At 38.9% G+C, this 14,331-nt stretch overlaps 1 long non-coding RNA gene and 1 other non-coding gene across 2 annotated transcripts in view; one reads left to right on the top strand and one right to left on the bottom strand.

The window, feature by feature from the left end:
• Nucleotides 1-5,199: 5,199 nt before the first annotated feature.
• LOC112640790 (uncharacterized) overlaps nt 5,200-14,331 on the bottom strand; it is a 115,904-nt gene continuing 106,772 nt past the window's right edge. Inside the window, exon 3 of the long non-coding RNA XR_007411424.1 lies at nt 5,200-10,269. This is a non-coding gene — a long non-coding RNA (uncharacterized LOC112640790). The remainder of the gene's footprint in view (nt 10,270-14,331) is intronic.
• LOC112641141 (U6 spliceosomal RNA) lies at nt 14,111-14,214 on the top strand. Its single transcript, XR_003124528.1, has one exon. It is a non-coding gene; the product is annotated as a U6 spliceosomal RNA (small nuclear RNA).

Genomic DNA, 14,331 nt, shown 5'->3' with positions numbered 1-14,331 from the left:
AAAACTATCATATCTTCTAAAATACCAAAAACAGCACACCACCACCAATGTGTTCATTAAATCATCGAATTACATGACATGCTATTTTAACCAAGCCTGTTACACAACATAGTGAACAAAGTATTCAGATCATTTGCCCTACCTCTTTGTTTCCAATAACAATTCTTTGAGCAAGTCAAAAGTCACCATTGTCAAAATGGAAAATAAATTTCTAATATGTAAAATTATATGAATTTGCCATGTATTAGCCACTCTGATAGAATGTTCACTTTTCTTGGAAACTGAACCATGTGTAATGGCTAATTAAGGTTTGAGATTGATTATTGGTCAACGCCCTTTATTCATGATATCACTAAGTTTCATACAAATAACCCATAGATTCCTGTTTTCAAAGTACTGTTTTTAAACATCTCTAAATGTCATAGAATAACTTTGACCTCCACTCAAATTTCCATATTGGATCACCCAAGATATTTATGTATTTAATTATAAAGTGTTCCACATGATGATTCTTTTAAAATTCAGAATGAGTTGTTTAAGTTTGACATTATAGACGATCTGGGTTTTTTTTATAAGATTTAATTATTTATTTGAGCAAGAGGAGAGAGAGAAAGTGAGTGGGGTGGGAAGGGGCAGAGTGAAGGAAGAGAGAGAATCTCAAGCAGGCTCCATGGTGAGCATGGATCTGGATGCAGAACTTGATCTCATGACTTCAAGGTCATGACTCCAGCTAAAATCAAGAGTCAGACCCTTAACCGACTTTGCCACCCATAGATAATCTGTTTTGAAAGCAGTTGTTCAATTTAAAGATTTTTGCAAAAGAGGCCAACTCTCTTCAGAGTTAGCACCAGGTCCCCAGTCCCCACTCAGATGGCTATAGTAAGAAGTAACATAGCTTGGAACTTCAGCCAGTGATACTTTTCTAATTTAGGGATTGACATAAACACACTGTCTTCTTATTTTTCTGGCCCTTGGAGTTATTTCTCTTTACTGACAGAAAGAGAGCTTTGAACTCTGCCAGGATTGATTCATTTCTCCCATTTTACCAGAAAAGCAAAATCAACAAAACTTTGCTTGTTACTCCACTACCACCTATGTTTCCAGAAACAGCAGTCACTCTAACATTTCTTAGATCTGTACAACACAGTGAACTAGCTTCCCAACAAGCTGGGCTCTTAATTTCATCCTGCTCTGGAAGTAAAAGAATAAGGGGCTCAGCGATGCCCCCAACCACCAGGAAGGAAGCCTTAGTGTCCGGCTGTCACTCACTGACTGGGTTCGAAACTGATTAATTCCTGCCACACTCTGTAGGAGTAAATCTTGAAGTTTCACTCCTGGCAACCTTGCCCAGCAATGGAAGGATCAACATATCAAAGGATATGTGTATTTTAGTTGGTTTTCTTTAAGTGCCTCATGGACAGAGAATGAAAAGATTGGAGAGTTGGAAGCAACGTCCCCTTTGTCTCCACTATATTGCCAATTTTCTTTTAAAAATTACATTAATTTTCCCATATTATTCCTCTTGTAACCTGGCCTCTGGACCCAGCCATTGAAGGTTTGAGAGTCATCAGACACTTTCTCATTTTCAAATCCAATGGTTTCCATCCTCATTTTGCTCTACACTCATTCCCCGGTAAGGGATTAACACACATGCTAACACTTTGGAATATAAAAATATTCTACCTCCAAGCAAAGCAGTCTAGAGCATGGTGTTTATGAACCAGATTCTAAAAGCAGACACACCTGAACTTGATTCCCAATTGTACCATTCACTATGAACACGTACAATAAATCCCTTATTATTCCTCTTGGCCTCAGTTTCCCACATCTATAAACACAGATCATAATAATTGTGCCATTTTTTTAGGTTTAAGTCAGTGAAGTACTATTTGAAAAATATTTTCATGTAGCACAAGAGTTTTTAAATAAATATTAGTATTATTTCTAATTTCAGTGGTCTTTGACAGATAAAACTAGAAATGGATAGCACTGTAGATCTTAATCAGAGAGGCACCAAGTGACAGTTGGATTGTGATTTGCTTGAACAGAATTACAAAATTAGGGAGGTAGGAAAGACCACTGAGTTCATGGGTCAGCAAGTTATTGCCCATAGGACACAGTCCACCACCTGTTCTTATAAATAAAAAGTTAGTGGAACAAAGGCATGCCTCTCCATTTATGTTTTGTCTATGGCTGCTTTCGTGCTTCAACAGCAGCACTGAGTAATTATAAAAGAGACTATATGGCCTGCAAAGCCTAAAATATTTTACAAAATAGGTTTGCTAACCCCTCATCCATTCTAATCCCCATCATTTTCCTAATGAGAAAATTAAATACAATCACATGATTCCGAAATTGCTAAGAAATTTCCTGATGCATCATCTTTGTTAGCTTACAGGAAACTTATATGCATGCAGACTGTTTCCTGATGAAAATAAAATGTGCCTCATTAGCATGTTTTGTTGTTTCTGTAACACAATTATAGTTCCTGGGAGTCCAACAGAACATGGGATTTACTCTGACACTAAATATCTAGCACTTGCACTGTGAAAAAGAAAGCATTTCCCATTAGGGCCAGAAAAACCTGAGGTTAAAAAAAAGACCACACGAGCTCATGCCAAAGGCTGAATTTTCCTTAATATAAAGAAAGATGGCAGTTTCCCACTTCAACACAAAGTAGGAATGTCAAATCACTGCAGAAACTGCTGTCCTCTGAGGATTGATGACCAGAATGACCCCAGAAGCAATTTTGTATTCTCATGAGATGGCTTGCCCAGGCATTTCTGGGAAGGAGCAGTGGGTCTTCAGAAAGGTTAGCATGTTGTCAGTTTCCTGGTAACTACTTGCAGAGGTTTGAAAGAGTCGATGGCACCAGACATAAAGCAAGAATAGGGTCAGGCCATGGCATTTAATCAGTGGCTACAGAGGGCATCAGCAGATTGTCCAGAAAGAGGAACATTTCACGGTTGAAACTTTGGTTTGCTTCTGTTATATTCATGTTCACTCCCTAATGCAGTATGAACACCACAAATAGAAGCCTCTCCAGGGGATCCCAAGGGTAAAGCTTAGCTTTAGCCTAAAATTCTCAAGTGCTAGATGTAAACCTTTTCTTGCAGTGGCATGAGGAAGGCAGAGAAAAAGAAAACATTATTTTTCTTTTAGAGAAACCAGCTCTATTTTCTTCCATGACACAGGAAATAGCACTAACTCTACTTTACACAGGACATTGAAGGGGTGCAGAGATAACCTGTAGCTTTTGCTACCAGAAGGCTTCATTACGTGATCCCTCTGGTGTTCTACGATCACCTATTTCAGGATTACCAAGCGTGATTGTTAAAAATGCAGACTTCTGCTTTCTGTATCAGACACTGCGAATCAGCACGTCTGCGTCTCACACCCAGGCATGTGCATTTTCAACAAGCTTTCCACACGATCCTACTGCAAACCACAGTCTGGGGATCACGGGTCCATTGAAGAGGGAACTAGCAAAACCTTTTAGCTCTGCCATGGTCTAGTCTTGTGACTTCGAGTAATTGACTTAAATTGAGCAGAAATAATCTACTCTGCTAGCCAGCAAGATTTATCCATTTTGAGAATAAAAGGGAAGAATCCAAGGTGTGATGTCTGTGCAAGGTATAATTACCTGGAAGAGATTAGTGCACTGACGCAAAATGGCTAAATTGCTCAAAGGCAGGGGTGTGCAGAGGGTTCCATGTTGGACAATATGGCCTTTTTTTTTTAAGGTATTCAAGGAAAAGTATTCTAATTTTATAAAATGTTAGCTTTTAATGTTATGTTGTCACCTCTTTCTATCCCACAAACTTAATTGTGTAGACGAACATCTAATATGCATTTTCATGAGAATGAACAAAGTCTCAGAAATAAACAGTTTACCAAAGCTTCATGTAGCCCTGCCTGTTCAATATATTCTGTACAATTAAAATGTCTGGGGGCAGAGCTTGAGCTACCACAGCTGAGAAACCATCTAAACATGTGATTGTTGCTACAGACCAAACTAATGAATATTTTACTCTCACCAGCTGCATCGCCTTCCTTCCCCTGCCTAAAAGCCATGAGACCACAGAATCCAATCTCACCTTCTCTGGGACTTTGAACCCCTGAATACACAACAGCCAAAACTCTCCAGCATTTTACTTACAAAAAAACAAGGAAGCAAAAGCAGCTGTAACTGAAGTGACTGCTACTAAATAAATCTCAAACCTGTTCATTGGCTCTTCTGCTACATTAGACAGTTCAAAACAGGACCTGCACTGCTGTCCCCTTTGTGTCATAATAGCTCCTGGGATCAGGGAACTAAGTGGCTACTAATATAAATGTAGGTATGCTGGGGACAGCCTGGGTGGCTCAGTGGTTTAACACTGCCTTCAGCCCAGGGGGTGACCCTGGAGACTCCCCTGAAGGGAGTCTGCTTCTCCCTCTGCCTGTGTCTCTGCCTCTCTCTCTCTCTCTCTCTGTCTCTCATGAATAAATAAATAAAATCTTTTTTTAAAAAATGTAGGTATTCTGGGAACCAACACCTCCTCACACTCATTTTTTAAAAAGAGTCATTAAAAGACATATATATTAATAATAATCATAATAGATAACAGGTATTGATTATGTGACTGATCTTGTAATACATCATCCCACCTTATTTTCATGATAAATATATGAAGTAGATATTATTTGCATTTTACAGATGAGGAAGGTGAGAAAGAGCAAAAAATTGCAATGAATATCACAGTATGCATACTGAAAAATCACATTAAGTTGTCAGCGCAGGCTTACTTGGTTCCAAAGATCACAATTTTAACCATCACAACAAAATAGACTTGATGGCTTCGATGTATTTGTCTCTGTTAGCAAACTAATCCTGGTTCACATTGAATCAGATTTATCTGTTAGCCATTATTATCAATTTTCTTTAAAATTTAGGAATTAGCTCTCTGTAAGGGACTGTGCCTTTAAAGCATATGGTAAGGTGCTCAGCAAATATTTGCTGAATGAATGAATACCTCAGTACTTAGAGGAATTGCCAGTTAATTTAAGCCACACATCCTCTTCCTTAAAATGAGCAACTATCAACATTATCTTCATGCCAGTGGCTTAAATTAGCAGTTCTTCACAGGTGAGTTGTCACTAGTAGTAATTACAGGAACACCATTTATATATAAATTATTTACTTTTTTTCAAAGATTGTTGAAGTTAGAAGGCAGTCCACCAGTCACCCTTACTTCGGACCAATTGCAAACTCAAGGGTCCTTAAAACCAGGCTTGGTTTCAATAATTCACTAGAAAACCTTACAGAACTCACTGGAAGCCCCTATACTTACGATTATGGTTTAAGATACAGATTAGGAAAAAAAAAAAAAAGATACAGATTAGGTTTGGTTAAAAGACACAGATCAAAGTCAGCCAGGAGAAAAGGCACATAGGGCAGAAAGCAGGAAAGTTCCAAACAAGAGCTCCGAGTTGCCCTCTTCCCATGGAGCCACACAGAGCAATACATGCTGGTACCTGCGGAGTATCGCCCCAGCCTTGGTGTCCAGTCTTCCTTCAGGCTCTATGGTTGAGTGCATACACGGCTGACTCAGTTTCCCGGTGCTCTGGGGTCAAGCTGATACTGTGTGACTCACAATTCCTACCATAAATCACACTGTTATCTGAACAACGTCATTTATGAATCTGAAATCCCATATCCTGCAGTCCCACAAAGACTCCAATCAGTCATGGCATTGCAAGGGGTCAGAAATTACCTCCCAGAAGTGGAGGGCAGAGGACAGAACTCTCTTGGGCAAGGGTTATTTCAAGACAGAGTTTAAAGAAAATCCAAGGTTTTTTTAAGAATACTAGTTTCACCTCCGTGGATATATTTTCCAGTACAGAAAATCTAGAGACCCAGTTATACCTGTGGGGCCAGGATAAGGACGTGAATATCATCTTCCAGGCATGCTGTTACTTCAGAAAATATGGTTTAAAAAAAGAAATAGAGCTGGGGTGCCGGTGCGGCTCAGTCAGTTGAATGTCGAACTCTAGGTTTTGCTCAGGTATGATCTCAGGGTCACGGGATTGAGCCCTCGCACCAAGCCCCACACCAGGCTCCACGCTCAACACACAGAGTCTGCATGAGACTCTGTCTTTCCATCTTGCCCCTCCCTTCTCTGTCTCTCTCTCTTTCAAATAAATAAATAAATCTTAAAAGAAAAAAAAAGGGAGATAGAGCTGACTTATAAGGTAGACAAGAATCATGTTAGATTCAAGTTAGACAATCTAAATATGGAGGGAGATCTTAGAGTGTCTTTAATTTAGAATCCAGTCCAATAACTAGACTCTGAAGTTAGGGCTCTCATACGTGATTGTCCCAAAAAATCAATCTTCCTCTTAATTCCACCATACTTTGCCTCCAGCTCTTTCCAGACTCCTTGCTCTTCCTTCTTTTGACTGCCAAGGAAACAGGTGGTTTGTCCATCTGGAACTCCAAGTTTTGCTCCATTCTGATCATTTCCAAATATGCTGAAGTCTCAGAGGCTTACATCTCATTCCAATTATTTCAATTATTAGGTTTTGGGGTTGAAAGCAACAGCAACTTAATTACAATTAATTTGGGCAAAATTTTGGACCTAGACACACACATAGGAAGAATGTTATGTGATTTCTGTTGTATAAGCCACCTCGTGTGCATTACTTGGTTACAGCAGCCCTAACAAACTCATGTACAGACTAGATATGTATTTCTGGTCATTTAAACATCCTGTTTTATAGTTGTCTCACTCATTAGTCAAAATCTAACGCAGTTCACTAAAGAATTTTCCCTTTGGCCTATGCAACTCCAGTCTCTTATATTTCATTGCCATTAATCAGCCTATACCTGTTGAGTTCTCTATTCACATCACAGATTTATTCTATGTGGCAGATAAATACAACTACCATGAGAATCTAGACTAATTAGTCATATGCCAGGCATGAGACCTTAATGTCAAATACCATACTTTGCAGACCCAGATCTCTATCAGATTCTTTTCATAGATTCCTATTTTCTGTTGAAATACTCCATCTTTTTATTCATTTTGACCATCTTTTCTTTTATTTTTTAACATCTTAATCATGGTTATTTTGAACTCCTTACTAACTATATTCCATAATTGTAACTTATCTAGGTGCTCTGGAGTATGTTATCTTCTAAAAAGCATTAAGTTTTTGTCTGGCAGACAATTAAATCATTAGAGGATCACCCTCATCCTGTGACATTTGATGTTACTCTATGTTGGGGTGCATCTATTTCACTTTTGCCCTTTCTCCTGTAGTCCAGCCCTCCTAGTATTCTCCTAACTTCTAGGATGCGGTATTTCAATGACAAAAGCAAGCCCAGGATGTTCATTAGCTGGACCCAAACACTAATGTCTCCTCAGAGTTGTGAAAGCTAAAATTCCTGGTTATATTTTATGCTCCCTGCATTTTTTCTCTGTTCTATCTCTTGAAATCTCATTCTATGCATGCACTGCTGTAGGAGTCAGCCAAAGACCCAATGTGAATTTTTGTGTAAATTTTTTAGGGTCCTCGGTAGCTCTCTTCTGTCTAATACCCTACTGCTCAAATCCCAGTCACTATGGTAACTTCAAACACCAGCCTATTTCCTCTGAGAGCAAAGCTGGTGTTTTCTGCTTGGGCTCTATTCCCCCACATGGTGGTTTGGAAATTGCACTCAGGGAGAAATCAGAGTGAATACAGAATGTAGCTCGTGTGTTTCCCTTAGTTCAGAGAACTCAATCTTGCCTTGGTTGCTGCCCACTTCTAGCAAATAACTGTTTTATTTTTTTAAAGGTTTTATTTATTTATTCATGATAGACAGAGAGAGAGAGAGAGAGGCAGAGACACAGGCAGAGGGAGAAGCAGGCTCCACGCAGGGAGCCCTATGTGAGACTTGATCCCAGGACTCCAGGATCGCGTCCTGGGCCAAAGGCAGTTGCCAAACTGCTGAGCTACCCAGGGATCCCCAAATAACTGTTTTATATATTTTTCCACACTGATATACATTTTGGTGGGAGGGGAACTCTGATACAGGTTAATCAATCATGGCCAAAATTTTAAGTCAGGCATAAAGTTCTTAAATACAGAGTTAAGTCCTCATGATTCATTTCTTTGTTCTTCTATATCCCCTTCTCTCCTCTCTTTCCATGCCTTACTAACTGTAACATAATGAAAGCATATTTCCAGGGGCACCCGGGTGGCTCAGTTGGGGTTAAGTGTCTGACTCTTGATTTTGGCTCAGTTTCCTGGAATCAAGCCCCGCTTCTCTCCCTCCCTCTCTCTCTATCCCTCACTCCTCTCTCTCTCAAGTAAATATTTTTTTTAAAAAGAGTATATTCCCAGAGATAATTCCACAAATAGCTATAATCCTACTATATGAAGAATCAAATGCTATTATCCTAGAGAAGAAAATCAACAATGCAATGACAGTAGGAATTTCAATCAATAACTAAATTGGTATTGAAACTTCTTCTGTGAGGATTTATAGGGAAATAGATATTCAAAATAGCTTTCATAGTTGCCTAATTACTTAAATGCAACGTTATGGAAAGACAGAATCAGGTGAAAACCAAAGACAAACACTACAAACAACATACAGTGGAGGCCCAAAACAGATTCCTTAGGTTTATTACAGGTATGGGGGGAGCAGAATTCCGGCAGTTTTCCAGATTTTCATACCCCATGGAGAAACACACTGTGGCCAGGCACAGCCAGGCATCCTTCGGTTTTGTTCCAGGAAAAGTATTCTGATGTCAGGACCTCTCATATTCAGAAGAGTAGGAAGAAAGGATTCAAACTGAGAAGAAAGAATCCTGGTCTTTGCAATTGAAGTGACGGTCCTTTCGTTCTCAGATGCAGTGGCTCTGTGACCTTACATATCCATGTTTACATCTAGAGACCGTGAAGCTCTCCGGGATAATCCACCTTGTAGACCTAAGAGAGAAAATCTGATTGTCTCTTCACAGACAGTAAGTAACTGTCTAGGAGTTATTACTGCTAGGTTATCATGAAGGCTTTATCCTAGCACGGCCTCTGTTTTTGGTTAAAATACAAACACAGCTGGGGAGGTATTACAGATTCATCAGCTACACCTCAGAATGATGCCTTTATTGACTCCTTTTCTGATAACTTGATTTTGCTAGTTTAGAGACATGGCTGCGAAAGGAATGCAAACAGGAAGACAAAAGAATGTGCAGAAAGAAGTTTGAATAAAGAAGATGTGGCCTATGTATACAGTGGAATATTCCTCAGCCATTAGAAATGACAAATACCCACCATTTGCTTTGACGTGGATGGACCTGGAGGGTATTATGCTGAGTGAAGTAAGTCAATCGGAGAAGGAAAAACATTATATGGTCTCATTCATTTGGGGAATATAAAAATTAGTGAAAGGGAATAAAAGGAAAGGAGAGAAAATGAGTGAAAATATCAGTGAGGGTGACAAAACATGAGAGACACCTAACTCTGGGGAATGAACAAGGGGTAGTGGAAGGGGAGGTGGGCAGGGAGTTGGGGTGACTGGGTGATAGGCACTGAGGAGGGCACTTGGCGGGATGAGCACTGAGTGTTATGCTATATGTTGGCAAATTGAACTCCAATAAAAAAATTTTAAAAAAAAGAAAGAAGTTTGGAGGCTTGAAGAAATCACTTCAGAGTTAGCAGTTTGGGCTCCTATTGACATATCTTGGATGCTCAGATTGGCATATGTTATTAAGAGCATATTAGTTCATTAGTACAAGTGGTACTGTATATTTCATGGAACAAAACAGTTTTCAACGTGAGGCTATGCAGAAGATCACCTGGAGAGGTTTAAAACTCAGGATGTTCTAACCACACCCCAAACCAGCTACATTTGAGACCTTGGAGATGGAGCCTAGAAAGAAGTTGTTTTTAAATCTCCTCAGGTGATGCCAATAGCAGTCAAGGATGAGAATCGCTGACTTAAATTCTCTTGGCTTCAGCTCTCTTCTAGAAAAACAAAACATCATTTAGATGGTCCCTGAGCATCTTTGCCATGCAAGTCCTTCACCTCTGCAATCCTGCATGAGAGAATTTCCTTCACCCAGCGTTTTCCTTTCACTGCTCACAAAACAATGAGGAATATCCAGCGAGGTCATTTTTGCCTTAGCTTTGTGACTTTGGTGAATACAAATGTTCTCCAAAATTTACAGGGCTTCATAAGATGTTTGCCATCTCCGCTCATCTGGTCATTCATCAGAGGAAAAGAGAAACGACTGTGATCTGTGCAAAGAAAAGCACAAGTAGAACATGAAAGAGATTATAAAAATAAATATTTTAGAAGTGGAATGATCCCTTTTGCAAACATGAGGAGGCACCTGCTTATTGACACCTTGCTATTGTGGAAATTACCTGCAAGTAATTTCATAATTACAGATCCCTATTCCATATGTGTAAAGCAAAACTGTTCACATGACTTATTTGCAGAAGACTTGGAAGACTCTTGCTTGAGTACTGACGGTGCTCGGTGCTCCTTCCCAAGAGCAGCTGTGTAATGAGAAACACCATAATTGTCCACATGGGCTTTTACAGGGAGGCTCTGGGAAGAAGAAGCCCTGGAGCCAGGCCCATCTGCACAGCACAACCACCTGCTGGAGGCCATTCAGTTCACGTCAGGCATTTTTAGCCATAGCTCTTCCTACCTCACAGGTGTGCCATAAAAGAACTATATAATGTGTAAGACACTCCACGGTGCTGTGAAGCAAGAAACCAAATAAATGTAGGATATTAACCCTGCCAAAAAACATCATCTCACCATCCAAAAGGAAGATGCCAAGCCACCTGCTAAGGTCAAATAAATGGTTTGTGACCTAAAGCAAATTGACTCTGTTCAAGACAAATGGTGTAGCATCCTTGGCCCTCCAGAAATTGTCAGTGTAGTCCCTTTACATTCTTCTTAAACATATCTGCATATTTAGGTCTTCTCATCCTTGTTCATTCCTTTCCCCCACCAATAAGATCTTTGGCTTTTATTTTTCTGTCCTATCTCTCCTATTCCCTCAATCTCAACTCCCACCGTGGAAATACAACCTATCATTTAAGCTCCAATTTAATTAATAACAGCTACCATTGTTCAGCATTTACTGTGTACCAGGAACTAAGCTGAATGTTTTACATACTTCATCTTACTGAATTCTTCTAACACATCTACAAAATAAGTTTTATTAAGCCAGTTTAATAGAAACAACTAAAGCTCAGAGAAGTAAAATAACTTGCTCAAGATCACAAAGCCAGAACTCAAACCCAGGCCTGTCTTGACCTAAATTTGATGTTATTGCTCACCATATTGCAGTCATTCTTACCGATTCTTCTTCCAAACTTCCTTGATGACTCTACAATACAGCAATTTCTCCCAATCTAAACTAAGCTCCTTTCCAGAACATTTTTGACAAGCTTTATACTGCCTTGATTATTGTTTGGTTTACACTGCTATTTAATTTTAGGTGAGTATGCTTACTATCCTTCCCTAAGTATATTATAAACCTATTAAAGCCCCAGAATGGTTCAAAGTGCCTAAACTAATGCACCTACATTCTCCAGACACAAGCAAGCGCTAGTCTTACTTTAGAGTCCTGCATATATGTTTGTGTTACCCTTTTTATCACCTAGCATATTTTTACATACAATAATCTAACCCCACCAATACTTTGCTCTCATTTGTTAAGAGTTCAAATATGGGGATTAAATGATAAGATACGAGGTTGAGAGGGCCAGCAAAGTTGTAGCCAGAGCTGAATGTACCTACTTCCGGGTATTAGGTTATGATTTTTAAGTTCATAAGACCTATCAGAACTTGAAAAAAAAAAGAGCTTATCACACATTCCATTTTTGTAATGTAAAGAATGTTTGCCAAAATATACTGTTATTAGGCAGTATTCTAAATATGTATGAGTCATGATATTTCCCAATCAGCTATTAATAGTTATCAGTGTCTCCTTTGCACAGAATGCTTCTCAATATGCCATAGGACAAAAGTAGAATCAAGCATAAAATAAATTAGCATAGTATTTTACATTTTAGGAATAATGAACACTAGATCTATCTATGCTAAGTGATTTGAGGGATTAAGAAAAATATTTAGAAAATTCAGAAGTCAAAGTACTCTAGCCAGACAAACAAAACTGATGGAAAACTTTTATCTGGAATGAAATAGGTAATTCTTTAAGAGGAAAGAGCAAATTATACAAATGAGTACTTACTGATGAAATGAAATAAAAACTTGATACTGAGAGATAAAAATAATTGGCACACAGGAGATATCCCACAGGGAGTTCCTGTACCAATCACACTACAGTTTTTTTTGGTTTTTGTTTTTGTTTTTGTTTTTTTAAATGAGGGAGGAGTAAAGGTTACATGTTGTGGCTTCCTGAGAAGTATAAAATCACTCCAATGCTCATTTTTCTAATTCCAGAATTCTTGGCTAAGAATGCTCAAGTTATTTGGGAACACAAAATGAAATATGAAAGGAAATAAGCTAAAGTAGAGGGCTATGCATCTCAGGAAGTGGTGCATCTGCTCATACTCCCCTGTGAGCAAGCCCTGAGTACCCCGTAGCAATATACCCTCTTTGGGGTAGAAGAATATGAAGCCACTGCATGACGCAGATGCCAGGAATGTGAAATTCACCTTACTCTTGCCCCCTGCCTCATGTGTGTGTGTCAAATGTATACTTCCCTTATTTATGATTTTGTCTCCTTTTGTGTAGACTGAGGTAATACCCACTCACTTTCCCTCAAAAGTCTCAGGGATGATGCATGAAAAAGGCTCTTCAATTAGGCAGTGTGCTAAGATATTGCGATAATAAATAACTTCCTTTTACCCTGAAGAAATTTTCATTTGCATTTACCACTTAGAATCTCAATCAACTTTTCCTATTTATTAACAGCTATGAAGCTTTCAAGCATTATTACTGGAGGTTCTCACCATTTCCTGGCCTCCCAATAGCTATGGATTTTCTAGCCACTTGATCTTAAAGAGTCAACTGAGTTTAGTGAAAGCAGCTCCAGATATGGCGTCAAATGACTCAAGTTCAAATTTCAGCTCTGCCTTTTAACCTTGATTAAACCAAGCACCTCCCTGAGCCTCAGCATCTTCTCTATAAAAAGGGAAAATAATACCTGCCTGCACTTACCCACAGGATTATAGTGAGGCTCAAACTGAAAAGTATGCAAAAATGCTGCAGAAATCACATCTCTATAACAGGATTGCTCATGCTATTTTAAGTTTCTTTTAGCCTCATCATTTCTATCAAACAGCAATAACATGCATTTAAGGTTTTCATTTATTTCTTTCCAGTCTTTTTCTACAGTGTGTATATATCCATTTGTGTTTATCTGTAGTTTTACTTTTTTAAATGTAGGCAGTATTTTATTATGATGTAATTATGTATTATCATACCTACATATATATCTATATATACCTAGGTTAATAAAATTTCCTCTAAAACATGGTTAATAACAGCTTGATATAATGTCTGTGATATATAATATGTATAGTATGCATTCATATATGCATATATTTTCATATTATTAAAAATTATTTCCAAACATGGCTAATAATGGATGCATTAAAAATATGGTAGGGGGGTGCCTGGGTAGCTTAGTCCATTAAGCATCAGACTCTTCATTTCAGCTCAGGTCGTAATCTCAGGGTCAAGATGGAGCCCCAAGTGGGGCTCTGCACTTAACAGGAAGTCTGCTTGAGATTCTCTGTCTCCCACTCCTTCTGCCCCTCCCCCCCACATGGCTCTTTCTCTCAAATAAATAAATAAAATCTCTTAAAAAAATAAAGTCTCGGGATCCCTGGGTGGCACAGCGGTTTGGCGCCTGCCTTTGGCCCAGGGAGCGATCCTGGAGACACGGGATCGAGTCCCACGTCGGGCTTCTGGTGCATGGAGCCTGCTTCTCCCTCTGCCTGTGTCTCTGCCTCTCTCTCTCTCTGTGTGACTATAATAATTAATTAACTAATTAATTAATTAATTTAAAAAATTTGAATCTCTGGACTCCGATACCAGTTATTAAAAATAAATAAATAAAGTCTCTATTTAAAAAATATGGTGGGTACAGCGCACTTTGGCAGCACATATACTAAAATTGGAATGACACAGAGAAGATTAACATGGGCCCTGCGCAAAGATGACACACAAATTCACAAAGGTTCCATATTTTTGCACAAATAAAAAGAATGAGAAATCCAAATACCATGTGATTTCCCTCATGTATAGAACAAACAAAGCAAAATAACTAAAGGGAAAAAAGAGAGAGAGAGAGAGAGAGAGAGAGAGAG

The sequence above is a fragment of the Canis lupus genome, chromosome 6 (genome assembly GCF_003254725.2).
Source record: "Canis lupus dingo isolate Sandy chromosome 6, ASM325472v2, whole genome shotgun sequence".
Lineage (NCBI taxonomy): Eukaryota > Metazoa > Chordata > Mammalia > Carnivora > Canidae > Canis > Canis lupus.
Note: the sequence above shows the minus strand (reverse complement) of the source record. Positions and strands in the feature narration are given on the sequence as shown.